Raw genomic sequence first — 27,666 nt, forward strand, 5'->3', positions numbered from 1 at the left:
TGCAACACAGGAAGTGCACCACACATGTACAGACACCACCACACTTGCATGCATGTGTACACCTCTGCCAAGTGTCGCAGTGTTCAGATGGGCATCCATGTCACATCTGCCAATCAGGCTTCCACATCCCGCTGTCACATGCATCCATGTTGCATCACTGTTGCACCCTTGTCAAATACACACAAATGCACATGTACACAGTGCTGATACATGCAGCTGAAAACAACATACATGCGTGACATCACGGACATGTCTACTTACATACACATTCATCCAAACATGTGTGCCCGCACTACTGCACTTGGCATGCAAGCCTACACACACAAGCACCATCCATGTCTCACACATTACAGCCCTCGCATGTGTTAGCCCCACAGCCCTGTACACCCCCACCCATACTCGACCCCATACAAACAGATGTGCAACCTGCACACTACTGAAACATCACCACACGCACAGCTCACAATCAGGATGCATGTACACTTACCGCTCAACTCCAGACGGGTCTGCCTCTCAAGGACCTGGACGTGGAGCGCTGAGAATATGCGTTCCAGGACCCTCATCTGGTCTTCCGACAAGTGGCCCCGGCGCCCTTGGCATCCCCTGCCTTCAAGAGGCGCCGGGCCTTGTTCAGGGTCCTGGACCTGAAGTCCTCCCAGCGCTTCTTGACATGTTGGAAGTCGCGGACTGCCACCCCCTCCGCGTTGATGGCAGTCACGATGTCAGTCCAGATCCGAGTCCGTCCTTCCTTGTCGGCGCGGGAACTTCCGAAGAGGGCATCATACTGCCCCAGGACTTGCTCCACCAGGACACCAACTTCGGTGGCACTGAAGCTGGTGCCCCTCTGCCTCTCTGGCCGGGGGTTGTCAGTGGTGCCAGATGTTGTAGTGCCCGACATGACAACCCCAGAGGCAGGAGTGGGTGGGCAACTGGGTCCTGGGGCTGGGCTGTGGAGCGATGGAATCCCAGTCGGGAGTCTTCGGTTCCAGCAGGGGTGGTCACAGCAACAGCACCCCTGGCTGATGTGCAGGCAGCAAATGGCAGGGCACGTGGGCAGCAGGCAGTCAGGCAGCAGCAGATGGCAGGTGGGAGCATGCTCTGGGCTCTGGGGGGCAGTAGTTCGGCCTTCGGGGCAGGAGCGTAGTCTTCCGTGTGCTTACACGTGGCCAGCTTGATACGGAGTGATTTGGCACGTGAAAATTCGGCACGTCAGCGTGTAATTCGAGGAAAGGCCCTTAGCGATTAAGCGCGTCTGCACGCATACGCAATTTCATTGGACAGAAGGCCCCTCAAGCGCAAGCGCCCCTGTGACGTGACGCGCACAGGCGTGCATGGGCATTTCAGCACGCGTGAAAAACTGCACGTCCGCGTGTAATACGAGGAAAGGGCCCATGCGCGTAAGTGACATGACGCGCGCATGCGTTTCCCTCAGCACGGGTTAAAGGTGAGCGGGCCCAGCAGTTCGCTGTACGTGCCTTTCGTGGAGACCGACGTGTGTTGCTGCTTCCGGTTGTTTCGTGCGCCATCACAACTTCACAGCTATCAAGGACGTATCTCTTCTTTTGGCGGCGGTATTGGCTACGCATGTTTTTCTGCATCGCGCTAGTCACACGGTGAGTCGCACACGCTCTTTTTCCCACTGTGGGTGCCCCTGTGTATCGCACCCATTTTCGATGTCATAGTAGCCTGCGTGTCCCACACGTACGCGTTATTCGTGTTACTGGGTGCCACCGCGTACTGCAGGAGGTTGAATCCACGCACGTAGGCTGCAGGGTTGCGTGCACGGTTTTATTGCAGTTTTGGGGTGCCTGAGCATTGCGTGACCCGTCACTACATCACCGGGGTCACATACAGCCTTGCAGGTGCAGGGGGGCTGTTAACATCTTGCTTCCCACCCCCTTCACCCCAATTGGCCAGGTCAATTGTGGTGTACACCTCCCATTGGCACCACTCCATCTGTGCCGGCACTACTACATCTGTGCCATGGTTGGGAGGACATCAAAGGGGAGGGGCGCCTCAGCTGGGCGTACTCCTCGTGGCGGGCGTGGTCGGGGACGTGGCCGTGGTGACCAGGGAGTGGGGGGACTCCAGGGTGTCCAGGGCAGCCACAGAGGGGGAAGAGGCAGGGGTGCGCCACTTGAGCACAATGTTGTGCCATGTGTCGGTGCAGTCATGCCACCACCCCCTGTGGTTCCGGGGGATGCAGCTTCTGCATCTGGCACTGGCGCCCGTGTGACCCGGCAGTCCGTTCCATCGACTGCCACGGGCCGAAAGGGTAGTGGTAGCTGCAGGTGCAGCTGTGGACACCGTCACCCAGGCTCGGGGTCTGCCAGCGCAGGCTGCGTTGGCACTTGAAGAGCCCTTGGTAGATCTCCAACAGGCCAGGGGGGAAACCATAGAGGCATGCCGGGCTGCTCAGACCAAAACATATGTCCCTGGGGGAGTCATGTTATCTGCTGCCCCGAACAGCCGGGTGTTGCCAAGTGCAGGGGCAGATGCACCCAAGAGCACCCCGGTTGTGAGTCTGCCAACCAGGACTGTTGCGGTCAATGACCCTGCCACAGCTGATGTTGCTGCGCAGGGTCCATTAGTGGGCACCCAGCTGCCACCGACACAAGTCAGGCCTTTGGTCATCCCTCCACCTGCCACTCCCTTGGCTCAATCCACCGAACCCACTGGCCATACTGGTCAGGGCGGCATTAGCCAGCCATGGTCTGCGCCACAGTCCAAGAGGAGGAAGGTTGCACCTGCAGCACAGGCTGGGACCGCACACACAGCCACGACCTCCTGCACGTCGAGGAAGAAGCCTTTCTGTAAGCAGGAACTGGACTTCCTCGTGGACTATGTGCGGGGCCACAGCCGTGACATGCTAGTGGGTGCCAATAGTCAGACTACGGCTGCCCAACGTGACACCCACTGGAAGCATGTTGCGGAACATGTCAGTTCATTCGGCCATGAGGTGTGCATGGCGCAAGAGTGCAAAAAGCGTTGGAATGACATCAAACGCAGCACTAAGGCTAAGTGTGCCTCTAATTACAACTTGACTCTGGTGACTGGCGGTGGGCTTGCACCAGAGGAGGAAGAGCTCACTCTGCATGAGGCACTCGTTGCGGAGTTCATACCACCTGAATTGGTCGAAGGAGTGGGCGAGATGCTGGACTTTGATGCCCAGTCCAGTGAGTGTTGATGCGTGTTTGTTGAGGACGTGTGTGTTTCACTTGTGGGATGTGTTGTGCATGATTGCCGCTACATGTGACATGTACATGGTTCTGATGTGTAATTAATGCAATGCTTCCGTCATGCATGTCTCCTCTGCCTGCATGCGGGGACTCCATGTAGGCATGCTCCCTTGCCCCTCCTCCGCCACTCTGCACCCCAGTTCCACCTTTGCACTGGTGTTCTTCAATCTTGCCAATGTGTACTTTCTTGTTCATGCGTCCTGTGTAGATGCTAACTTCCAGCGTAGAATCTGCCAAACATATGCCGTGTGGTACAGCCTTAGTACTTGATGCAGGGTATCTCACTTGTACTGTGCATAGGTCAGATGTCCCGCACGGACATGAGTGCCCATTCATGCTCCATGTGCATTGCACGCATGCCCCTATGTGTCCTTAACTGGATGATCACTGTAATACAAGTCCTTGGTTACATACATTGCCTGCCATCTCTTCAGCCTTCCCATGTCAACTGTGGTTCAGTCCTGCGTTGCACACATGTTTAGGGTCTGACAATCTGTGTGGCTCACAGGCCTCAGCCTGTTCAATGGCCAATGACTCTGTCCAACTGTTGTTGTGTCTTCTTCACACATGGGCGGAATCCAGAGTTTTCATCATGTGTCCTGTTTACTGTCCCAGCATCATTTGCAGTGTTGTCACTTGAATCACATTAAGCTGTTGATGCCAGTCAACACTGCCTGTCAATACACAGGTGTATGGTCAGCCTTTTGATACCATGCTAGGCATCCCTGCTTTGGTACTGGGGTGGAGGGGTGCTTGGCTTCTAGATATGGTACACATTGAATGCACAATGCACGTGATGTCTGAATTTGACATTGCACTGCCTTCACATTTCCTGGCACACACCATGGAGTCCTTGTACATGTAGGTAGTGAGTGGCGTACACATTTTCTGCACTGCATAGACCCACTTCCATGGAAACTGCCACCTTTCAACAGGTCTGATCACAGAAGCAATTCAAAGTTGAACCAGCATGCATGCCAGGTTATATGTTGTGTGTCACATGTCTGCCTGATGCGTTTGCTGTCGGTGTGTGTGTGTGTTGTGTGCTTCTGACATGTGTAGTGACATTTTTTCTCTCTATTTTTCAGGTGATGACGCAATGGAGGCAGAGGATGGTGTTGTCATGCCAGACACAGGGTTGTTACCACTACATCAACCCGGCACTAGTGGGGGTCGTGGGGTGGTAGGCCACGAAAACCCCCAAGTGCTATAGTCCATCTTGTCTCTGGCTGCCTATGAGTCCAGCCTTGATGACGACTCTGACGTCCATGTTGAGTTGGATGAGCATCAAGTCCATGTGTCAGGGGTGAGTGATTCTGATGTGGACACTCCTCTGTCTGTGACACCTGCACTGAGGGATCAGACAGTCTTGGTTCCTCCGCCCATGGTGGATTGGGACGCAGGGTCACCCTCCACACCAGTCACTGATGTGCCTGGGACATCACGTCGACGGGGGCATGTAGTCGTGCAGCTGCGGGCAGTGCCAACAAAGCGAGGACCCCCGGTCCTTGGGTCCCGCAGGGGTCAAGCCCGGCAATGCGGCCGCCGCGCGCAACCGCAGTATACTGAGTGGGAGCAAGACATGACTGCCAATTCAGAACGGCAGGGGGCATCAATGGAGAACATCGCTGAGAGCATGGAGCGTGTGGCCCGATCTGTGCTCCCCCCTGCTAGGCAGGTGCTTCTCCAGCAGCAGGCGGCACGGTCCACGGCCCGCTCGCTCAGGCTGGGCATGGCAGCCTCAGACAGGGCACGCCAGGCTGAAATGTCGTCTCTGCGTCAAGCAATTGCTGCTCACACAGAGGCGCACATGGATGCCCTGAGGAAGGAGTATGCTTCCCTCAGATCCACTCTGGGTGTCCTTATGATGTCCCAGAGGCAGCAGGCAGAGGAGAGGTTTGCACAGCTTGAGCGTACCATCTCGGCTGAGCTACAGGCTTGCCGGGAGGTGCAGCGGTTGTCCAGCCAGGCCTTGCAGGAGGAACTCCGTGTTACACATGCTACCTTGCAAGAGGAAGCACGTGTATCACGTGAGGTTCTGCATACAGACCTACGTCACATCGCCACACAGAACCAGGCTCACCCGTCCGGCAGACTTGCTGCCGACGAGGGGCAAGCTGCGGCTAGGCGTGGCCAGGCTACTGTGCCACGTCCTCCTTTCCAGGATGAGCCAGACTCGGACGACCATCTATCTCCCACATAGGTCGGGTTGTGCAGGCGTTGAGCCCATGGAGGTTTTTTTTTTGGCTCAGCATCATCGCATGTGGATGTTGAGCAGCACCCTGTACCTCCCCCTCCTGGGTGCCTCCCCTCCCCTCCCCGGGTCGTATGTGGCCATTTTTTATTTTTCTTTTAGTTTAGTTAGTTAAGTTTCTGTTTGATAGTTAGTTTAATTAGGTAATGTAGGTTTTCCATAGTTAGTGTAATTAGTTAATAGTTAATATAGTTTAAAATTGCTTGTCTATTGTGCTTTCATGTGACGGTGCGGTACTTTGTGGCTTTTGAAGGCATCCACTGTCTGTTCCAGCTGGGCCCTTCAGGCTTGTCTTGTGTATGTGTTTGCTGCTTGGGGTCCTTGACTCACATATGCCACTCCTGCCTCCCTTATCCATGGGCTCGCAAGGATGGTTCGGTGTCACAAACTTTTGCACAATGGCTTTGGACTGTCATATCTGTGGCATGTCTGGTGCTCTGTGACTTGTGTTTACACCCCTAGTGGGGATGATTTTGGTGTTATTGTCCACTGTTCAGCTTTTTCTAGATGGGGTGTTTCATGATTAATGTGTACATTAATTGCTATGCATTCTGTAGTATGTTTCTTATCTTTACTGTACACGTGCTTGTTGCAATTCATGCTGTAGATAGTGTTCCACACTTTGGATGTGAAAGATGGACTGATGATGTGATTTATGATGTGACTCTCTGACATGGTCAAGTAATGAGATGCCTGAAGAGACACACACAGATGACTTTGATGTATTAATCATGTGTTTCATGCCCTTTCTGCAGGGGTATGAGCCTCAAGAGCACCTTTGCCAGCAGACATGGCCCATTGGACGACGGAATTCTGGACACGTTTGTTGGTGCCCACATGCACATGTGTGCACAAGCAGAGGCACAGGGATTGCAGACCTACATCCTAGAACTGCTGACGTGTTCCAAGGAACTCCAGGCAAGGTGAGCAGCACAGGGGGGCCACAACACAGCAAAGTTTGCACCAGGCGAGTTGCACATGCAGGCTTAGTCACAGCACTGAGGGTGAGCTTGAACGAATATTGGTGTTGAAGCACACAATGCAGCTCAGAAGTTTTGGTGGACTGATGGCTGTTGATTGTAAGGTTGTCTGGGACACCTGCAGGGGCAGTGGCACATACTCTCCGGTACACCAAGGTCCATTGAGGCACTTGTATCAACCATGTAGCCTTCCGAGACATGGAAAGGGGCAGCTCACAGGGACATACAGCAAGGGACATACTCGGGTGCAGTGCATTTCATTTCCATGTACTTTATGATAAATGCACTGCCAACTTTGTTTCGGTCATGGTGGTACGCAACTTGCTCTGAAGTCATGGCCTGCTATATGGGTCTGTCTGCTCACCCAGGGAACATTGCATGTTGTGTGAATTGTGACACATTGGTGTTCCATTTGCCACGCACCCACCGGCGGCTGACTTACTGCATTGACTGTGTATGACCCGACACAGGGGTAATGTTATATATGGGTACGAAGCATCTACACCAGATTGTCTGTTTGTAGAGTAGTTCGTTGCTATGGGGCATGTTTGGTTGTGTGTTTTTGTGTAATTGGCACGTACAGGTTGTTGACTGTGGCTCTCTTTGCAGCATTGCAGTGCTCCTTTAACCGGACCTGAGAGTGCGCAGGCAGGAGGCCAGCACTCAAAACCAGAGCTAAGTGTCTTGTTGTTTTTCTTTCAAACTGCTCTGCATAGGCTTGCTGTGGGGTGCACTAATGCATGGATGTATGTGTGATTCAATTTGGTATGTTTTTTTCCCCCTAATCACCCGGAATCCTATGCAATTTTGAACCCTGTACCCTCTACCCGGTGTTCCTGCTTCCCGTACCTATCCAAGCAACGTTCCCTAACCCTCTTTCCCCGCTGGGGTTGCGGATGCCTGTGTAAGCCCCGAACTTGCAGGCGCCAAAACCCTAGAGGGGGTGGTTGGTTTGTACCACTCCTAAGCCTGACCTACAGAAGCCCATGACAATGATGTCCAGGTTTGTTTGGATTGTGAATGTTTTCTTGCAGGTAGTACATTTTCATGCATTCCCTACTTTCATGTGTCATTCCTCCTCCCCTCTCCTGCCACTCATTCCAGTTATCCAGTGTGCCAACACCTGTCCCGACTGCATATCCCTGAACCTCCTTCCCCACCAGGGTCTCAGGGGCCTGTGTGAGTTTGACCTTGCAGGCACCCGGGACACGGTGGGGGTGGTTGTTTCGTGACACTCCCGCGCCTGTACACGGGACCTGTGACAGTACACATCCGTTCATGGTGCATCATCCTATGTTATGTACCACACATGGTTCACATCCTGTTGTGACATTGTTTTACTGTGCTACCTTGGTTGTTGCACCATTGTGGTAGTACTTGGCCTTTGTGAGGTACTGCTACATCAAGTCATCTACTGGAGGGTGTTCTGGTTCGTTTTTATGCCTTGGATTTTGTGATTTTGGAAATGAGTGTGGATTCTGAGGGTGCAGGCACCTTTTTACACACAAGGTGGGAGATGGTGTTGAAGGGTAAAGGTGATCCTGTGGCCAGCTGGAATTGAGAGTTGAAGGCTCCATGACCCAGGTGCAGTTGTTCAGTGGGTCATGGTCATTTGTGAGGGGGGGGGTTGTTGTTGATAGTTGCCTTGCCCTGCAGTGTGATGGGAACTCTGACATTGCAATGGTGGTATCCTATGTACATGTTGTGTTCTGCTGATCAATGCCTGTTCATGTGTTGTGTTTACCTTTCAGGTGCGAGGGGATAGTTGTGGTTTGACATGCTGGGGTGTACACATGGTGAATGTTCACATGTGATGTGTAGAGAACACTGATGGTCACTTGAGTGCACATGCATATGTTGAGTGCATGTCCTTGCAGACCCACACACTTGCACTCTGATGCACTACATGTACTCCCACCCTTGCATATCCACGTGTACACTGTTTGCCTTCTGGTGGCCACTGTGTCCCTGCAGCACATGTTCTGTGACCAATTAAGGATCCTGTACATGCCTAATTTGCTTTTTGATGTGGTCTGTCGCTTAGATGTGATGCTCAGCGTGTGCATCACACACAATGGCTGTTCACTGTGCTGTGCGCTGAGCAGTGTGTTGCAGGAGTAGGACACAGCACACAGAAGCTGCAGTGTTGATTTTGCAATGCACAATGTGCATGTAGACAGGCATTCATTGTTATGTTACGTCTACAACTCTTGTAATGCATTTGGAAATGACTTATTTTGGGTGGGAGGTTGTTGGTCTGTCATTTCATCTGATTCCAGGTCAGGCATCATTGTCTGATGCCACTGTACATTTTGGACATGGCAATGTGTACCTTATTGTTACTGTGTTGGTGTATGGGTATTGCTTGCCATGTCATGTTGTGGTTTGGGAGGGTTTGAGTGACATAACAGTGATGGCCATGGCCTGTTTTGCAGGTGTGTGTGATGCGCACCTTGCATGTCAGGGTCATCCGCTTCTCAGAGCAACTGGCTGGGGGTAGATCTCTCTCCGCGGCAGGGCCCTCCCTCTGGAACAGCCTTCCTGCCTCACTTGAACTTGAGAGGAACCATCTCTGGTTCGGGAAGCACCTCAAGACCTTCCTCTTTGCTTCTGCTTTCTCTCTGCCTCTCCCTTGCGGAATTCTTCACTGGAACTGCACTGGATCTGCAACTGGGCCACTCTCACCGGCCTCGGTCCCTGGCCCAGCCACTCTCCACTTGCACTGCCTCCCTGGCAACCCCTGCACTGCGGTACTGTCCCTTTATCCCTACAGCCCCCCCTTCCCAGCACTTGTCTGCACTTACCTTTGCAGTTGCCACCAGCTGACCTATGTATTTGTTTTTTGGTCTGCTTCCCCTGTACTGCACTCCCCCCCTCCCCTTCCCCTTGCACTTTTCCCTTCCCCCTACCCCTGCACTTGCACAATCTAAATGACACCTGGCCTAGTAGTACCGTTGTCTGTCTTCCCTTGTTCCCCCCTCCCTGCCTCATCGCACCTTGAAATACTTGTGTATAGGCCATATCATGTCATATGTCATATGTGTGCCTTTTGGTCACACAGGATAGCTTGTGTTTAAGTAGCTAGGGATGCAGACGATGTGGCACTTCCATGGCAACTATCTCAGGGTGGTAGGGTTGTGACAGTTGACTGTCTCTTTGTCATCATCGATTGTCACCTGGTATGTGTCAGGCCTGTGTGCACTCCGCAGGGGTGGGAGTTTATGTGAAAAATGTGGCCACAAGCTAGGTCCCGGCCATCCTTGCCACGTGCCCTGTCCCCTCCCATGGGCAGCGCCTGTGCCTGTGGTTGGGGATGTGGGGGCACCACCATGTCCACCGGGACGCCCTGCCGTTTTGCAACATTGTGCAGGACACATGCTGCCACAGTGATCCTGCACACTACTGGTGGTGCATAGAGTAGTTGCCCGCCAGAGCGGTCAAGGGAGCGGAAACGTGACTTGAGCACTCCGAATGTGCGCTCCACTATGGCCCTGGTTGCAATATGGGCGGCGTTGTATCTTACCTGGGGTGGTGTGGTGGGGTTCCGGATTGGCGTTATCATGTGGTTGCTCAGAGGGTAGGCACTGTCCCCTGGGGAGGTGATAATAGTTGAGATTATTAGGGTTTGGGTATTTGTCTGTGTGTGACTTGCATGCATGTGCAAGGGCATTTGTACTCATCTAGGAGCCATGCGTCGCCATGCTGCCCAGCTTCCAGGGCCCGGCTCAGGCGGAAATTCTGTATATGAAACTGTCATGGGTGGAGCCAGGGTAGTTTGCATAGACAGAGGTGATGATTCCCTTTGCATCGCATACCACCTGTACATTGATGGAATGCCAGTGCTTGCGGTTTTGGTAGATGTGCACAGTGGCCCTAGGTGGACGTAGGGCCACATGGGTGCAATCTATGGCACCGAGCACTTTGGGAAGTGTGCCACCCTGAAAAAATCCAGGACAACGGCCTGCCTTTCTGCGGGTGTTCTGGGCATGTCTATGTGCCTGCGGACTGAGGGGCACGCTGTCATGATTGCCAGTACCTGGTGTAGGCAGCGTGACTGTGTGGCCTGTGAGACCCCCCCCACTATGGCAGTAGTCCGCTGAAATGACCCAGTGGCCAAAAAATACAGGACATTGAGCACCTTCTCCAAGGGGCTCAATGCTTGGGAGCAAAGGGTGGGGGATGTAAGGTCATCTTCCCACTCCCTGACCAGGTCTAGGATGATGTGGGGTGGAAACCTATACCTGCCATAGACCTGGTCGTCAGGCATCCCAAAAAGGCTTGTCCGTGGTGCCCTGGCTATTCTCCTCCTCCTGCGGTGTCCCACAATCAGTGCTGCGACAAATGGGGCATTCATCGTAGCTGCATATATGTGTTTGTTGTTTGCACGCACTTTTGTACTGTGCGCCGGGACGCTTCCGCCTGCATTCGTGTGGCGGACGCGTTGACGCCTCTGTGCGTCTTTTGCCGTGCGCGGATTTCCCGTATTCGGATCCATGAATACTGGTTGTTCGCGTGCGTGTGGGCGTTCCGTGTACTTCCCTGCAGTACTTCCCCAGTTACGCCTTCTTTTTCACGCGTTGTTCCCCATTCCGCGTGTTACGCCCACTGTTCCACCCACTTTGGTTGTGTGCGCCGCGCTATGTGCGCTTTTGCTGTGCACATAGCGCATGCCGTGTACGCCTGCATGCGCCATGGCTGGATTGGGCGCACGGACAGCGGGAAACACGTGCAGCATCTTCCTTGAATCGCACGCGTGCGCTGCATTTCTCACGCTTGCGCTCCCTTGCGCCTGCTTGCGCATGGATTTTCGGCGCACGTTTGTTCCATGAATCGGCCCCTTTGTTTCTTGTTCCCACACTGTTCAATTATTCCCTTTACTTGCTCCTATCTGAACCACACCATACTTTGTATTACAAATAAAAACACTTGTGCATTTCCAATTAACTGGACCTGTGTTGTGTCCATACTCAGCACCGCCCATGATATTAATAAAACAGAACTTCCTTTCACTGCTCAGTCAGCATAAGCATGGTTGATTGCTATCTAATTGCAACTTACATGATCAGTAGAATTGAAAACAAGGCAACAAGCGCATCCTAGGAGCAGGTAACCCAACAGATAGTTAGAATTGATAAGCAGTGGTGGCTCGCTAATAGGGGCATGCTCAGGCATTGCCCCTCCATTTGGGACCCAAAAAGTTGCTTTAAGATAACATGTCCATGTCAAGTTTCAAAACGGGAATAAAGGCAATCACTCTTGATGTCTGTAAAAACAGTCAACTTTTATTCAAACTGAACACAAACTTAAAAGCAAGATAGATTGTCTGGGCCTCATTACGAGTATGGAGGCAGCCATGCCCTTAATAAGGGCATGGCTGCCTCCATACCGGGCTCCAGTACCGGGTTCCTCCAATGAGTACTTACCGGGCTATTCCAACCATGGAGGACCCAGTAAGTCCTCATTGAAAAAAACATTCCCCATTCCCATTTGAGCCCACATACGGCTCAATGGGAATGGGGATGGAGCTAATAACGGGCCCGTTAATAACGGGCCCGTTATTAGCTCCTTGGTCCCCTCGCGGGACCCGGAAAGGACATCTGGTTTTACCAGACGTCTGTTCCGGGTCCTGCAAGGGAACCTCGTAATAGGCTTTCCCGTAATGAAGGGTGTTGGTCCTGTACCCGCACCCTTCATTACGGGAGTGCCTATGTTGTAATGAGGCCTCCTGTCGTTGTTTAGAAGTCTAGCTTCTCTTGACTACTGAAATGAAATTTCTTTAGATTCTTCCAGAAGCTGTGCCAGAATCAGTCCCTCAACTTGTCACTTAACCAGAACTTTTCTTATCTACTAAATTTAACTTGAACGTTCTCCACCCACGTTCAATCCCATCTTAAAAGTCTTTGCATTCTTTCTTCTTTGTTTTTATATTTCTCTCCTTCCACTTTGGACTCTATTTCTTATTATTGAATTCTGACTTTCTCTTTATCCTTTTGTTAGTCTCTTTTCCTAGCTGCAGCTCCACTGATGACTCCTAGAGTTCCTCGCAGCAGGCTTAACATTAATTCTTGGTACTTGCAGTTCCACTGATGGCTCCTAGAGGTCCTCGCAGCAGGCTTAACATTAGTTCTTGGTACCTGCAGTTTCACTGATGGCTCCTAGAGGTCCTCGAAGCAGGCTTAACATTAGTTCTTGGTACCTGCAGTTCCACTGATGGCTCCTAGAGGTCCGCGCAGCAGGCTTAACATTAAGTCCTCACAACCCAGGCCTTTCTTTTCTCTACCAGGCCTTTCTTTTCTCTACATTCGGGAAGTGAGATCAGCTGTTTCAGCTCTTCAATCTTTCAGCTTGGCTGAGTCCCTTATCACTTCTCTTCACTTCTCTCAGTGCTCCTCACAAACTCAGCTGTCAGTTATCAGCTGTTTGTGGAGCTTCTCTTTTCACTGACCACAACAAAGTCAATGGGCCTCATTACGAGTCAGTCGGTCCGAAAATAACGGTGGCGATAAACCCGCCGCCACCGTTGTTTCTGGACTGGCTGATCTCGAGTTCTGCAGGCGGGAGGTGTCATTCCCACCAGGTCTGACCTGGCGGGTTTAACACCACCTGCCTGCAGGCGGACGTGGAAACACTGGCACCATTATGAGATGGTGCCGGTATTTCCACTTCCCCATTCCCATGGAGTCCTATGGGACTCCATGGGAATGGGGATTTACCGAATTCCGCCTCCGGAATTACCGGGTCACTGGGGTTGTAATGCCCCAGTGATTCTGGGAATCACGGAGGCAGAATGATGATACGAGTCTGGCGGTAACTTGCCGTTTTTTCCGGCTCGGTTACCGCTGGACTCGTAATGAGGCCCAATGTCTATAAATATATTAACTTATTTCTGCGGATTTTACTTCAGGCTTCCTTCCAGCGCAGCTCACACTCCGATCAATGTTTCTTCCTCTAACTATTTAAAACAAACTCTTTATCTGAAGATCATTTTTCAGGGCTACCTTCTAATAATCCCAGGCATAACGGCACTCCCTCTCTTCATCCTCCATCACCTGGCAACCAGAACACACAGGAGGCTAGCTTAGAAAATAGCACCTACGATCTCTTCTCCAATTCGCCAGTTATAAATGTCCTTTATCTTGTATATGTCCCGCCCTCATACTCATTCCTTTATTCTGAATAATGCTGTGAGGTGCTGTGAGGCTGATGTTATCAGATAACATCCTCTGGTTTCATATACTTTAACCCCTCATGTGATTGACCCCTTCACAGAGTCCACCATAATGCAAATGTAGCTTTTGTATTCTAAAAAGAAGCAACATGTGTAGACTATTTGTAAATAAACAGGGCATTTTCTAAGTCCCCAGGCCATTAAACAAGGAGCTTCAGAAAGAAGTAACACGTTTATGCCTGCCTTATCACACTTTTTGTGTTCCAGGTTGTTTTAATGTTTTTTGGAGGCAGAAAGGTGGGGTTGTAGGCCAGCATGCCCTTTACACACTGGTGTGAAACTAATGTGTTCCTATGGAATCCACATGTGTTTTGAAAATGACTGAAGCTAGGTGAATTCCACAGGAATCTATTATAAATGATGTATGCCATGTTCAAATGGCAAGTGGCACTTACAATGTTTTTGTTATTAAATGCAAAATGGAGGCATAAAGGCAATTTTGCCTGTTTTTTTACCCCTTTTCTTTTCACTTTGTACTGCAAATGACTACTATTGAGATGCCCCCATGGAATAGGATCAGTCTACTACCACAGTTCACAGCTTGACTGCCCCAGTGGGTGTTTTAACTGCACAATATCTCAGCAGATGGACAGGGCACTTACAATGTTTGTATTATGAAATGCAAAAATGTGGCATAAAGGCAATTGTGCCTGTTTTTACCCCTTTTCTTTGCACTTTGTACTGCAAATGACTACTATTGTGCTGCCCACATGGAATGGGATCAGTCTGTTACCCCAGCTCACACCTTGACTGCCCCAGTGTTTTTTTTTCTGCACAATATCTTGGCATGATGGACAGTTTTATTGGCAATGACCATTACTATCATGCTTTATCCACACTTGCTGGTAAGTTGTTCCAATCAGGAGTAGGGATGGAGGAAAAGGGTGATCAGAGGTGTAATCACTGGGCCTGACAGGAGCTCAAAGGGACTTGTGCAAGGACTGGGCCTTAATAACTGGAGAATCAGGAGTCTTCTGATCCCATATTGTTTAACCATAGAGGTTGCCCTCAACCCCGCTTCTCTAGTAGTGGTCCTAGCTGGCATTCCATCCCTCACAGGAATTCAGGAACACTTGGGCTTTGATGAATCAATCAGCACACTGGCTTAAGGTCAGGAGAACGTTGGGAGATCTAAATCCAGCAGCCATAATTATGACCCGCAGAGTGAGATTGGTGAGCCCTAGAATACAAAACATAGCTGGTGATTGTGAGGTCTTGTTCCTTTCACATAAGTAATGGGTATGGAAGGTACTTGAATCCAAGCAGAGAATCTGACCTCAGATTGATGGAACAGGCATAATATTGCTTTTAGGATATTGTTATCCTCTGCATCGATTCCAACCAATGACTCGTAGGAAGCCAATTAGATCTTATCGCCCAGACATATTTCCTTGTATATGGACTTTCACGGGTTGAAGGCCCCACTTGTTCAGAGCTACAAAGATTAATCAATGGTACAACCTGCCTCCCTCTCTCCTAGGCTGCACCCTTTCTTCATTGTTCTCACTTGCCTATTGCCTCTACCCTCCATCATGTATCTTGATTTTCCTCCATTCTTCATCCTAAATTTCTCCTTTCCTTTTCTCATAGCCGTTAGGCTCGAATTGGTGTAACTTCCACATCAGTCTCAAGGCTTCCCATCTTCCTTCCCGCTGCACCCACTGCCCTCAAGATGCTCTGTGCTCCCAGGATCTCCAACCTCATTTAGCCCCATCGTCTACCGCACAAAACCTGCTCCATTACTCCATCTCCTTTCCCTCTTTCACTTGGCCTCTGGAATGCACAATCCCTCTGGAACAAGTCGTCCTATATCACTGACCACTTCGATTCTTATCACCTTCAATTTTCATTTCTTGCTGTCACAGAAATGTGGATCGTCCCTCAGAATTATGCAATACTAGTAGCTCTCCACACTGACTCTGCTACCTTCTCCCACTCTTCCAGACAAGTTGGGAAGGGCAGCGGTGTGGGGTCACACATCAATAAGGCCCTCAGAAATGTCCCTCTACCTCTCTTTGACATCAACTCTGCTTTTGACACGCCACTATTCAAAAACTTTCCTCCTCTCATTGTTCTAGATCTATATCAACCCCCTGGTCCTCTTAAGCTCATTCTTCCCTAATCTGAACCTTCTCCTTGAGTCACTTTCTACCGATATCCCTATTGTAATGCGGGGGGACTTTACCTTTCCAAGCCCTCTGCAGCCGCCTGCCTTGAACTGAAACCCCTCCCATCTGATCACTCTCTCAACTCGCTCCATGCCCAGCCTACTGACTCTGGTAGGAGCTCTGTTGACCTTCTCTTTCTCTCTTGATCATGTATTTCTCTCTTATTTGCTCTCCTCTGACCTCTCCATTGACCCTAATCCCTCTGATCACTCCATTGTTTCCTTTAATATCTCGGCCCCTATGCCTTCTACTCCTCATCTCCCCTCTGCAATGACTTATAGGAAATTAAATTCAGGCAGGACTCTCTTGCCCCTTACCTTGATGATGTGATAACCTCCCTCTTGTCTCTTTCCCCTATTCATGCCATTTCCAATGACTGTGCTATTTCTGACTTTCACTATGCACTTATGACTCCTCTTGACAAACATTATCCCACCCACACATTAACACCTCCCCATCTCCATTCTCAGCTTTGGATTATCTTTGAAATTCAGACACTCAAAACAAATATTTGCTGTGACCTACGATGCAGGTGCACATTACAGACACCTTCCCTGCTCCTAGACTGCAAAAATTATTTTGCAGCCCTAACCTGCACTGGTCTCTGCCAAAATCTCCTTCACAAACCTAATCTTCTCCCATCGCAATAACCCCTGCAAACTTTCATCTACCCCCAAACCTTGCTCGCACGTCACAAGCCAATATCCATCGCCTCCTCCCTTTCTGCTAATCATTCCTCTAATATTTGTGGCAGTCTCAATGCCCTCCTCCCCAAGCCTATCACTGTCAACCAGCTCTCACCCCAATCTCTACTACGCTTAACAACCTCTCACCTACCTCTCCTATTGAATTGGCCGCCTTCTGACATAGTGCCAACCCATCTTGCACTTCCATCAACCCTTTTCCTCCCCAAATGGTCAAAGAAGGGCCTCATTACACGGTAGGCGGTGAGCCATGGCGCTATTAGCGCCATGGCTCATGCCGGTAAAATACCGGCACCGCCTTGGCGGAAAGGGGATTTACCGCCCCATCCCAAGGTTGGAGGGGCGGTAAATCCCCCTTCCGCCATTGCCCTTCCCCATTCCCATTTCTGCCCCATAGGGCTCAATGGGAATGGGGAAGGCGCTAATTACGGCACCGCAATTTAGCGGTGCCGTAATTAGCTCCGAGGTCCCTTAGCGGGTTGGTATTTAACGCCTGCAAAAAGCAGGCGTTAAAACACCAACCCGCTAAGGGACCTCGTAGTAAGGCGGCAGGGATTTACCGGTACCGTTATTTTACCGGTACCGGTAAATCCCTACCGCCTACCGTGTAATGAGGCCCTTAGTTTCAATTACTTGCAATCATGTGCCTGACCTTTTTAGCCTCTCTCTCTGCTGGACTCGACCCTGCCTCCTTCAATTTGGCAACTGTCCTACCCCTATTGAAGAAACCGTCTGCTGACCAAAATGTCTGATCAAACTATCTTCCATTTTCTCTCCTTATCCATTATTCAAACATCCTAAACAAGTGGTCTTTGACCGGATCACTGAGTACCTTGGAGATAATGTCCTTGGAGATGCACTCAATCTGGTATCTGTAGTAAACACTCCACCTAGACTGCACTCAAGTATGTCTCACACTTTTTAACTCTAATGCTCAGCACTCCAAAAACTTTTTGTTGCTTTTGAAACTGTCAACCCCTGCCCTTTACTCATCCCCCGAGAGGGCCTTGGGTTTTCCAAATCTACTCTTGCCTGGATCACCTCCTACCTAGAAAGTCGATCCTTTAAAATCTTGTGCAACTCACAAACATCTGACCCTCACCCTGTCAGTGTCCCCCAAGGATCAGTCCTTGGACCTCTGCTCTTTACCCTTTCTACCTCTACACTAGTAAGACATATTTCATCCTTTGGCTTTCACTATCATTTGTTTGCTGATGGAACTCAAATATTTTTCTCCTTTTCTTCCTTCACCCCTGCCATATCCTAACACATTACAAACGGTCTCACTGAAATTCATCACTGGATGGCTCTATGCTGCCTCATGCTGAACTCTTCAAAAACTGAAGTCATCTTTCTCCGTTTCCAATGGCATCCCTTTCCTCCACCTACCAAGATTCTCCCCCACGTCTGCCAACCAACAAAATGTGGGTTGGCTCTCCATGAACAACCACTCTCTTGTCAAGTTACTTTTCACTTTTACTACAAAGCTATCAATGGTCTTGCGCCTCAGTACCTGTCTGATTATGTTAAAGTTTACTCACCATCTTGTTCCCTCTAATCATCCTCTGCACTCAACCTCACCATCCCAGAGCCCCCCTTTGCCTCCTCTCGCTTCCACTATTTCACCCTACTTTATATTATTTATTGTTCATTTGTAATGTGCCTATACACAAGTGTTTTGAGTCGCATCAAGGCAGGAGGGGGTAGAACAGGAAGGGGGAAGTAGCGACATTCAGATCATGCACGTGCGATAACGAGAAGTGCATGGGGGGATAAAGATGGCGAAGTGCAGGAACTGGGAGGACACATGTGAAGGAAAGTGCAAAGGGGGCCAGGTGGGCAGGGACATGGACACTTAGGGGCCGATTCATGGAACAAACGTGTGCCGAAAAAAGTGGCGCAAGCTGCGATTCATGGAAGTCCCTGCGCGTGTTTTTCTCAGGATGTGCGCCAAACCCGTGCGTGGCGCACATGGGCGTACACGTCATTGCAACATCCCAAACGCTGTGTGCGACTCGCACAGGGAAATTGCACAATATCTGCGCACACACCAAAAAGGGGGCGGGACACGGGGCGTAACACACGGAATGGGGAACAACGCGTGAAACAGAAGGCGTAACTGGGGAAGTACTGCAGGGAAATGCATGGAACGCCCACACGCACACGAACAACCCGTATTCATGGATTGGAATACGGGAAACCCGCGCACGGCAAAAGACGCACATAGGCGTCAACGCATCCGCCACACGAAGGCAGGCGGAAGTGTCCCCGCGCACAGTATAAAAGTGCATGCAAACAACAAACACGTATATACAGCTACGATGAATGCCCCATTTGTCGCAGCACTGATCGTGGGACACGGCAGTCGGAGGAGAATAGCAAGGGCCCACATTTTTTTACCCCGGACCAGCCTTTTTAGGATGCCTGACGACCACGTCTATGGCAGGTATAGGTTTCCACCTCATATCATCCTAGACCTCGTCAGGGAGTGGGAAGATGACCTTACTTCCCCCACCCTGTGCTCCCAAGCATTGAGCCCCTTGGAGAAGCTGGTCAATGTCCTGCTTTTTTTGGCCACTGGGTCATTTCAGCGGACCACTGCCATAGTGGGTGGGTCTCACAGGCCACGCAGTCACGCTGCCTACACCAGGTGTTGGTAATCATCACTGCACGCCCCTCAGTCCGCAGGCACATATACATGCCCAGAACACCTGCAGAAAGGCAGGCCGTGGTCCAGGGCTTTTACAGGGTGGCACACTTCCCCAAAGTGCTTGGTGCCATAGATTGCACCCATGTGGCCCTATGTCCACCCAGGGCCAATGAGCACATCTACCGAAACCGCAAGCACTGGCATTCCATCAAAGTGCAGGTTGTATGCGATGCTAAAGGAATCATCACCTCTGTCTATGCAAACTACCCTGGCTCCAACCATGACAATTTCATATACAGAATGTCCGCCCTGAGCCGGGCCCTGGAAGCTGGGCAGCATGGTGACACATGGCTCCTAGGTGAGTACAAATGCCTGTGTCACACAGAGACAAATACCCAAACCCTAATAATCTCAACTATCATCACCTCCCCAGGGGTCAGTGCCTACCCTCTGAGCAACCACATGATGACGCCAACCCGGAACCCCACCACACCACCCCAGGTAAAATACAACGATGCCCATATTGCAACCAAGGGCATAGTGGAGCGCGCATTCGGAGTGCTCAAGTCACGCTTTTGCTCCCTTGACCGCTCTGGTGGGCAGCTACTATATGCACCCCCAGTAGTGTGCAGGATCATTGTGGCAGCATGTGTCCTGCACAATGTTGCAACATGGCGGGAGGTACCGGTGGACATGGTGGTGCCCCCACATCCCCAATTACAGGCACAGGCGCTGCCCATGGGAGGGGACAGGGCACGTGGCGAGGCAGCCCGGACCCAGCTTGTGGCCACATTTTTCACCTAAACTCCCACCCCTTCAGAGTGCACACAGTCCTGGCACATTCCAGGTGACAATCAATGATGACATAGAGACAGTCAACTGTCACAATCTTACCACCCTGAGAATGTTCTGTTGGGGCGAGTTCTGTCCCAGCGCAGAAGTAGCAAGAACTCCTACCTCCACTTGGTGGTCTTGGCACCTGGAGTAGATAAACACAGGTCACCACAACCCCCTCAGGGAAAGAGGGTTAGGGTCCACGGGTTGGATAGGTTTGGGGGAGGTAGGATAACCGGATTGAGTTTTTGGGAGAGATTCTGGACAGGCGGGGGAATATTAGGGGAAACATGCTCCTTGACTCCGACCTTGGTGCTTTTGCTTCGATGACTGTGATTACATGATTAACTTCACGTTCTCATTCACACATCCATGCTCTCATTTCTATCTCTACCATGCTTTACCCAAGGCGGGGCCCCGCACTCAGTTGTTAGCCTGCACTGAGTTGTGCCCCCCTTACAATGGTATCTCTCGCAAGCGTTACCCAAGAAGAGATCCACACTCAGTTTGAATATAGCACTGAAGTTAACCTCCTTAGTTCGTTCCTAACATGAATTCTAACATAGCACATTTGCATTAACTGTGATAGCGTCTCAGCAGCGAATCCATACTATGGTATCACTTGCATGCTTTTCCCAAGATGAGACCCAACACCCAGTTTGAATGTAGCACTGGGTTTGCCTCCTTAGCACTTTCCAAACACGAATCTAACATGGCACATATGCATTAACTGTGGTGTGGTAACGTTTCACATAAAACATGCAAAGCACTTAGCTCAGGCTTCTCTGTATGTTCTTTCCGCTTGCCGGCTCGATAGTCTGGGGGCCCGTAGGGAGGTGTGGGCGTTTAAGCAAACGAAATGCTCCTGGTGAGAAAAGGAAAAATTAGCATGCGCCTTTTGTGTACTTCGGTAACGGTTCATTCCACAACACCCACAACTGGCGGGTTAGTTAAAAACACATTCTGTGTCAGGTATTCTGTGCTGTGTGCCTGCTCGGCTCTCCCAGCTGTCAGGCAGTCAACCAGAGCCTCTAACGGGGGTTAGTTTACTAGGTAAGTAGTTACAGCATGCTTCGTATCAATAGTCAATACAAATAACTTATCTCAGGTGTCGTGGGGCCTGAAGATAATGTTCCTGCAGCGAGGGGGGCCCGCGTAAGACTTGAGCTCTGTAAGGCACGTCCTCTCGGGAGCAGAGTCGAGCGCGAACAAGCGTTCGCCAGTCGCGCATGCGCACAAGCTTTTTGTGCGCATGCGTGTTGATCCAGGGCGTTGGCTTGGACGTTCCGGGCCGTCTGTAGGCTCCTTGTGCTTGTTTTCTCCCGGCAATGCATCCGGGCTGCTGTGGCTGTAGTCACACGGTGGAGTGCTGCTGGGAAATGTAGTTTTTCCCGGTTTTGCTTTTGCAAGCCTTCTTTTGCCACACGAGACACACCTACAGGAGGGGCATGGATGGCATCTACTTAGTGAACACCCTCTCATAATACCAGCAACCACCTTTCCCTTGTTTTTCCCCAAAGGGTTTGGTCTTGGCCTTGGGTTTATAACATGTTCCCACGGAAGTGCCACATTGTGTGTATCCCTAGCTACTTAAAAATAAACAATCCTGTGTGACCAAAAGGAACACATGCAAGGTGTGTATCACACACCCCTGCAAAACAGTCCATCACAATCCCTGGTATGTCACCCAAACCCTGCCAAACCACATAACCCTTGTCTGCTACACCATGACATGGCATGCAATAGCAAAAGACAAACACATGACCAATAATATAAGAGACATGTCATAATTGAACACTGGCATGAGACAATGATGCCTCACATGGAATCAGATGAAATGACTGACCAACAACCTCCCACACATACAAAGACAGACACAAATGTTTTCCAACAGTCGTAGCATGAACACAACACTGAATGCCATTCACCTGCACATTGGGCATGGCAAAATCCAAACTCCCCAACCCGTGCGCTGTGTGTGTCTCCTGCAACACACTGCACAGCACACAGCACTTTGAGCAGCCATTGTGTTGCAGATACACCTTGAGCATCACATGAAAAAAACTAATGAAATCTACAAGCAAATGATGCATGTACAGGGTACCCAATGGCAATAGATCATGTGCTGCATGGACACCACAGGCCTGAAACTGCAATCTGTGTGCACCTGTGGCCATGGAAGTGTGGATGTACGTGTAGTTGATCATTGTGCAACTGTGTGTGTCATTAGGGACATGCACTCAATATATGCATGTGAAATCAAGTGACCCTCAGTGTTCTGTACATATCACATGTGAACATTGGCCATGTGAACACCCCAGTATGTCAAACCACACCAATCCCCTGACACCTGAAAAAGTAAAGACAACACAGGAACAAGCATTGAGCAGCACAACACATCATGTACATAGTACCCCACATTTACAATGTAGGCCAAGCCAACTGTCCAACAACAAAAGGCCCTCACTTACACATCACTGTGACCTTCTGAACAACTGTCTCTGGGTATGTAGCCTTCTTCCTTCAAGTCTACCTGGCTACAGGATCACCCTACCCCTTGGGCTCCATGTTCCAGCTTGTGTGTAAATAGGGTCCTACCCCCTCAGAGGCCACCTTGACTGGTAAAAATGCCACATCGCAGAGAATTCCAAGTAGGCAAACCCACAAACCAGTGAAAAAGGCTGTAGGCACCAAAAAACCCTGGAAGAGTTTCCAGTAGATGACTTGAGGTAGCAGGAAATGTCAAAGCACATGTACAAGCACAATGATAGAACAAACAAGGTTGCACAGTTGAACAATGGTCCAACAGGATGGGTACCATTCCTGGTACATAACATACAATGATGATGCAACAACTGATGGGTACTGTCACAGCTCCAGTGTCCAGGCACAGGAGTGGCACAAACCAACCTCCCCCTCCGTAGTCTGCATGCCTGCAAGGTCAAACTAACACAGGCCTCTGAGACCCGGCGGGGAAGGAGGGTCAGGGATATGTTGCATGGACGGGCATTGGTATTCAGGATAACCGGAAAGAGGGGCAGGAGAGTGGATGTGGATTTGCAAGGAAAAGTAGGCAAAATACAACTAATCACAAAAACACAAACTCAATTAGAGAAAACATGCTCATCATGCACATTGTACCAAATCAGTCAAATGAAAGCCAAATAGACTTATCTCTGTGGTGAGTGCTGTCCTCTTGCCTGCGCACTCTCAGGTCTGGTAACAGGAGCACTTCAATGCTGCAAAGAGAGCGTGAGTTACTAATCTGAATGTGTGTTTACAACACATACACACACATCCATCCATGCCCCAAAGTAAGTGACATCTCCACAAACAAACTGCCCTGTCTGCTGTTATGTACCCATATGTTAGCTTGGGCCACCGATGGTACATACACTGTCAATGCAGTAATGCCGGCACATGTGGCTGCGCGGGAAATGGAAGACCAATGGGTCAAGAATTAGACATGATACAATGGTCCCTGGGTGAGCTGCTAGACACGTATAGCAAGGTGCAACTTCAGTACAAGATGCGTTCTGGCCGCCGCAGATTTAAGTAGGAAGTGCACATGGCAATTTGCACATGCAAATGACATGCACTCACCACAAGTCTGAGTCTCGCTGGTTGTCCCTGTGCGCTGTATCAGTTACTGGCCAGGAACACTACTACCCTAATTACTCTGATTCAATGGAGCAGGGGGTACTCGAGGATATGTTTGATGGCCCCTGCGTGTGCCCCTGACAACTAGTAAAGGCACTTTGCATTTGGCCCTCAACGCATGTCAGCTGTACTGTGTGCTTCTCCAACAATGCCTGGCAAAGCTCCACAGCAATGGTGCCACTTAGCATCCATGTGCAAGTGGCCTGGTGGAAGGTAGTCTGTGGTGTGGGCCCTTGTGTTGCTCACCTTGCCAGGATCTCCTGGAAACACGCCTGCTTCTGTCGGACGTCTGAGCACAAGCCCAGTGCATCTGCTTGCGCACACATGCGCATGTCTGCACCACCGAACGTGCCCAGTTTCTGTATTAGTCGTCCCTGTGTCTGCTGGCAAAGGTAGTCTGGAGGCTCATCTTCCTGCAGAAAGGGCATGAAATAAATTAATATGGCTTGACAGTTCCCTGTGTGTGTGTCTACATGCTGGTTGTCACTGGGCCAGGTTACAGAACTACATCCAAACTCCTCCCACCATCATTGTCACTTTGACAGGCCAAGGTTGCAGGCTACTGTCTACGGCAGGGGTCTCCAACCTTTATGTTGGCGTGAGCTACTTTCAGTTTGGGGGCCAACAGCGAGAGCTACTTGCGGGCGATATCAGCGGTCGGGGTTGTTCATAAACAATGGAACTTTTTTTTTGCTGTAATTTTCCCTTCATAAATATAGGAATAACATATCCCTTCACGTTTAAGTTAATAAGTTCAAAAATCTCTTTATTGCATTTTTTTATTAGAAGTTCTCATAAAAAGACTTTCACAATGTAGGAAAATTAGACATTCAGTGTGAAGGTTGACACTGCATGCCATCCACCAGTGCCCTGTTGTCGGGTGTATAACTTGATACAGCAACTCGGATGGAGTCACTAAGATGCTCATCGGTCAGGTGGGTTCGAAATTTCGATTTGATGAAGTTCATATCTGAAAATGCAGATTCAAAGAGATAGGTGGAACCAAACAGAGAAGTCACTTTTAATGCTGCTTTGCAAATGTTACTGTACTCCTGTAGAGTGTGTTTATTGATCCCTTAATGTACACAAAATCACTACATTACCAACTGTATTTTGAGTGCACCCAGCCAGGGAAGTGATTTAAAGTGGAACTGATGCACAGTGTGGAGTTTGGAAAGAAGCAGCATGAAAGAAGTTGCCCCATTTTAAAACTTCTATTTTGCCTGGGACCAACAAGGCTGCAGCTATTAATCAAACGGCAGGGCTCCAAGCACACATAAATGGACTTATTCCATCACTGTCTCACAACTTGAAGATCTAGTAAAGTTTCTAGAACTCCAGAAGCAGATGGTACATACAATTATCTACTCAAAATGTTTCCCACTATCCCTTTGCATACTGGCAATGCTGGACGTGCCAGCTAAACTAATTGCCTGTGTCTTGCTTAACAAACTACACGCATGGAATACTACATCTGATGTTATTCCCAAAAATCAAACTGGTTTTCTGAAAAATCATAGTACACTGGACAATATTTTAACATTAGTCTCGGTCATTGAATCAGCTTGGAAAACTCAAAGCCAGAGCCCTGGGCTGACTTCCAGTCATGTGAGTTACTATTAGAAACGGCAGGGCTCTGGCGAGGAAGTCCCGAGGGGGCTTCCTCGCCAGAGCCCTACCTTCTAAGAATAGCTCAAAAGACTGAAAATGAGCCCAGGGGCGAAACAAAAATGAGCCCAGCATGTACAAGAATGCACCAGCTGCCCTAGTTGTAGCCATTAATCAGGAATGCATACCAAAAATCCACGCTACATAGGGAAAGAGTTAGAGCCAGCCACCATCCCAAAGTGTTGGCTGTGCTCTCAGCAATAGTCTTGTGAAGTTCAAACCACCTAGCATCACATTTATGAACAATAGCCCTTAGTTGACAGTAATATCTTGCACTTCTATCTTCGCTAATCCTGTAAGTTGAAACAGGGCACTAATGTTACCCCAATATTACACCAGCCCATGCGCACCTGGAGAAAAAAGTTGTCACTAACACATTACTGCCACATTGGAACAATAGAGGCCTTTTCCTATGTATTAGCCCTCACTTCTCACTAAGAAGCCCATACATTTTTATATCAATGAATGGATGTACTAAATGTGCGTCATTTGCAGTGCTCCAGTGTGGTAAACCCATAAGCACATTGGTCCCGAGGGGGCTTGCTCGCCAGAGCCCTGCCTTCGAAAAATAGCTGAAAAGGGGGTGGACTGGGAACTAAAAGAGGCCCTGGAAATAATTGTCAAAGTGGCCCCATATGACACATTTTCAGCAAGTCCAATGCTTTTCTTATGTGAACATTTGGAAATGCCACAAAAAAGAGGCCCAGGGTGCAGAGGCCCACAGGGAAATCTCCAGAGTTCCCTATAGGCCAGTCCACCCCTGGAAAAGACTCAAATTACCCTAGGGTCGAAACTGAGGCATGCAACTATCATGCTGCATGTCTTCGCTCGCCCTAGGCTGACTTCCAGTTATGTGAGGTACTATTAGAAATGCAGGGCTCTGGTGAGGAAGTCCCGAGGGGGCTTCCTCGCCAGAGCCCTGCCTTCTAAAAATATCTCACATGATTGCAAACGAGCCCGGGGTCGGAACGGAGGCATGAAGCTATCATGCTGCATGTCTCCGCTCGCCCTGGGCTGATTTCCAGTTATGTGAGGTACTATTAGAAACGCAGGGCTCTGGCGAGGAAGTCCCGAGGGGGCTTGCTCGGCAGAGCCCTGCCTTCTAGAAATAGTTCACATGATTGGAAACGAGCCCAGGGTCGAAACAGAGGCATGCAGCTATCATGCTGCATGTCTCCGCTCTCCCTGGGCTAATTTCCAGTTATGTGAGGTACTGTGGGATGTTTTCAACCACACATCTGAGCCCTACAACATCACTGTGTGTTGCTGATAGCATAAAAAGCAATGCTGCCCACCAGAAAAAGCGCAGTGAAAACCTGACAGATAAGCCACCATCCACTTTTGACAATTCCCAGACCCATCCTTTGGTTGCACCCAGAGCTGTTCAAAAATTTGTTTCATTGGTGTCAAAAGTTGCTGAAATCATGGCCCACAAGACCACTATAAAGATTTAACCTTCTTGTGGGATGTTCCACATCACTCTACTGCAAGGATCCCCATCAAAACGATGTCAGCTAAAATCATATGCTGTCAAGCTAAATCCCCTTTTTGAAAGTCATTAATTCAAGACAGCTGTCAAAAATGGGTGCAGTACCGGCATTTGACACTAACCGGCGCTAGCGATCTAAACTCTGACAGGAGAACTGTATTTCAGGAGTTGCAAAAGGATCCTGAGCTAGCTGGGACTTCAAAGGCTTGCTGATTAATGAGAATTCTCAACCCCTGGTGTTCCCAGGCCCTCACAAGAAGGCAGCCTGATTCAATTAAAAGTTCAAGAGGATGGGAAGTCTTCACACCTGCTCTTACCACCAACAGTACAGGATATCACCTTGACATGTAAATTAGGAGGGAAGGAGAGTTTCCTGCAGCCTGGCAGGAAGAAACAATAGCCTCTTTCCGCTGAATAGGATATGCTGATTTGGGTGTTAACTGTCAACACTGCTCTGGGAGAAACAAGACATGTGATCTCTGACTCACCAAGTTTCTGGGGGTGGACCCAGACACTTTTGTGAATTGCATTGAAGGCAAATATATGTTTTATAAGAATACTGATAACTAATTGTAACCAGATGATAGAAATGTACAATTTGGAGATCCTTAATATGAAAAATGCCCTCACGATTTGAGACCAAACTCCACTTTGTACGGTGTTCTGGGACCGAACCCCACAATTTATTAATGCTGCAGACACTGTATTTATGCTAGAGACATGATAACTTATATTAATATGCTCAGGGAGAGGGTACAGGTCTGTGTAAAGATTTGATGAAAAACCAATGTT

This window comes from Ambystoma mexicanum, chromosome 9, assembly GCF_040938575.1.
Source record: "Ambystoma mexicanum isolate Mex_15411 chromosome 9, UKY_AmexF1_1, whole genome shotgun sequence".
In the NCBI taxonomy this organism is placed as follows: Eukaryota; Metazoa; Chordata; class Amphibia; order Caudata; family Ambystomatidae; genus Ambystoma; species Ambystoma mexicanum.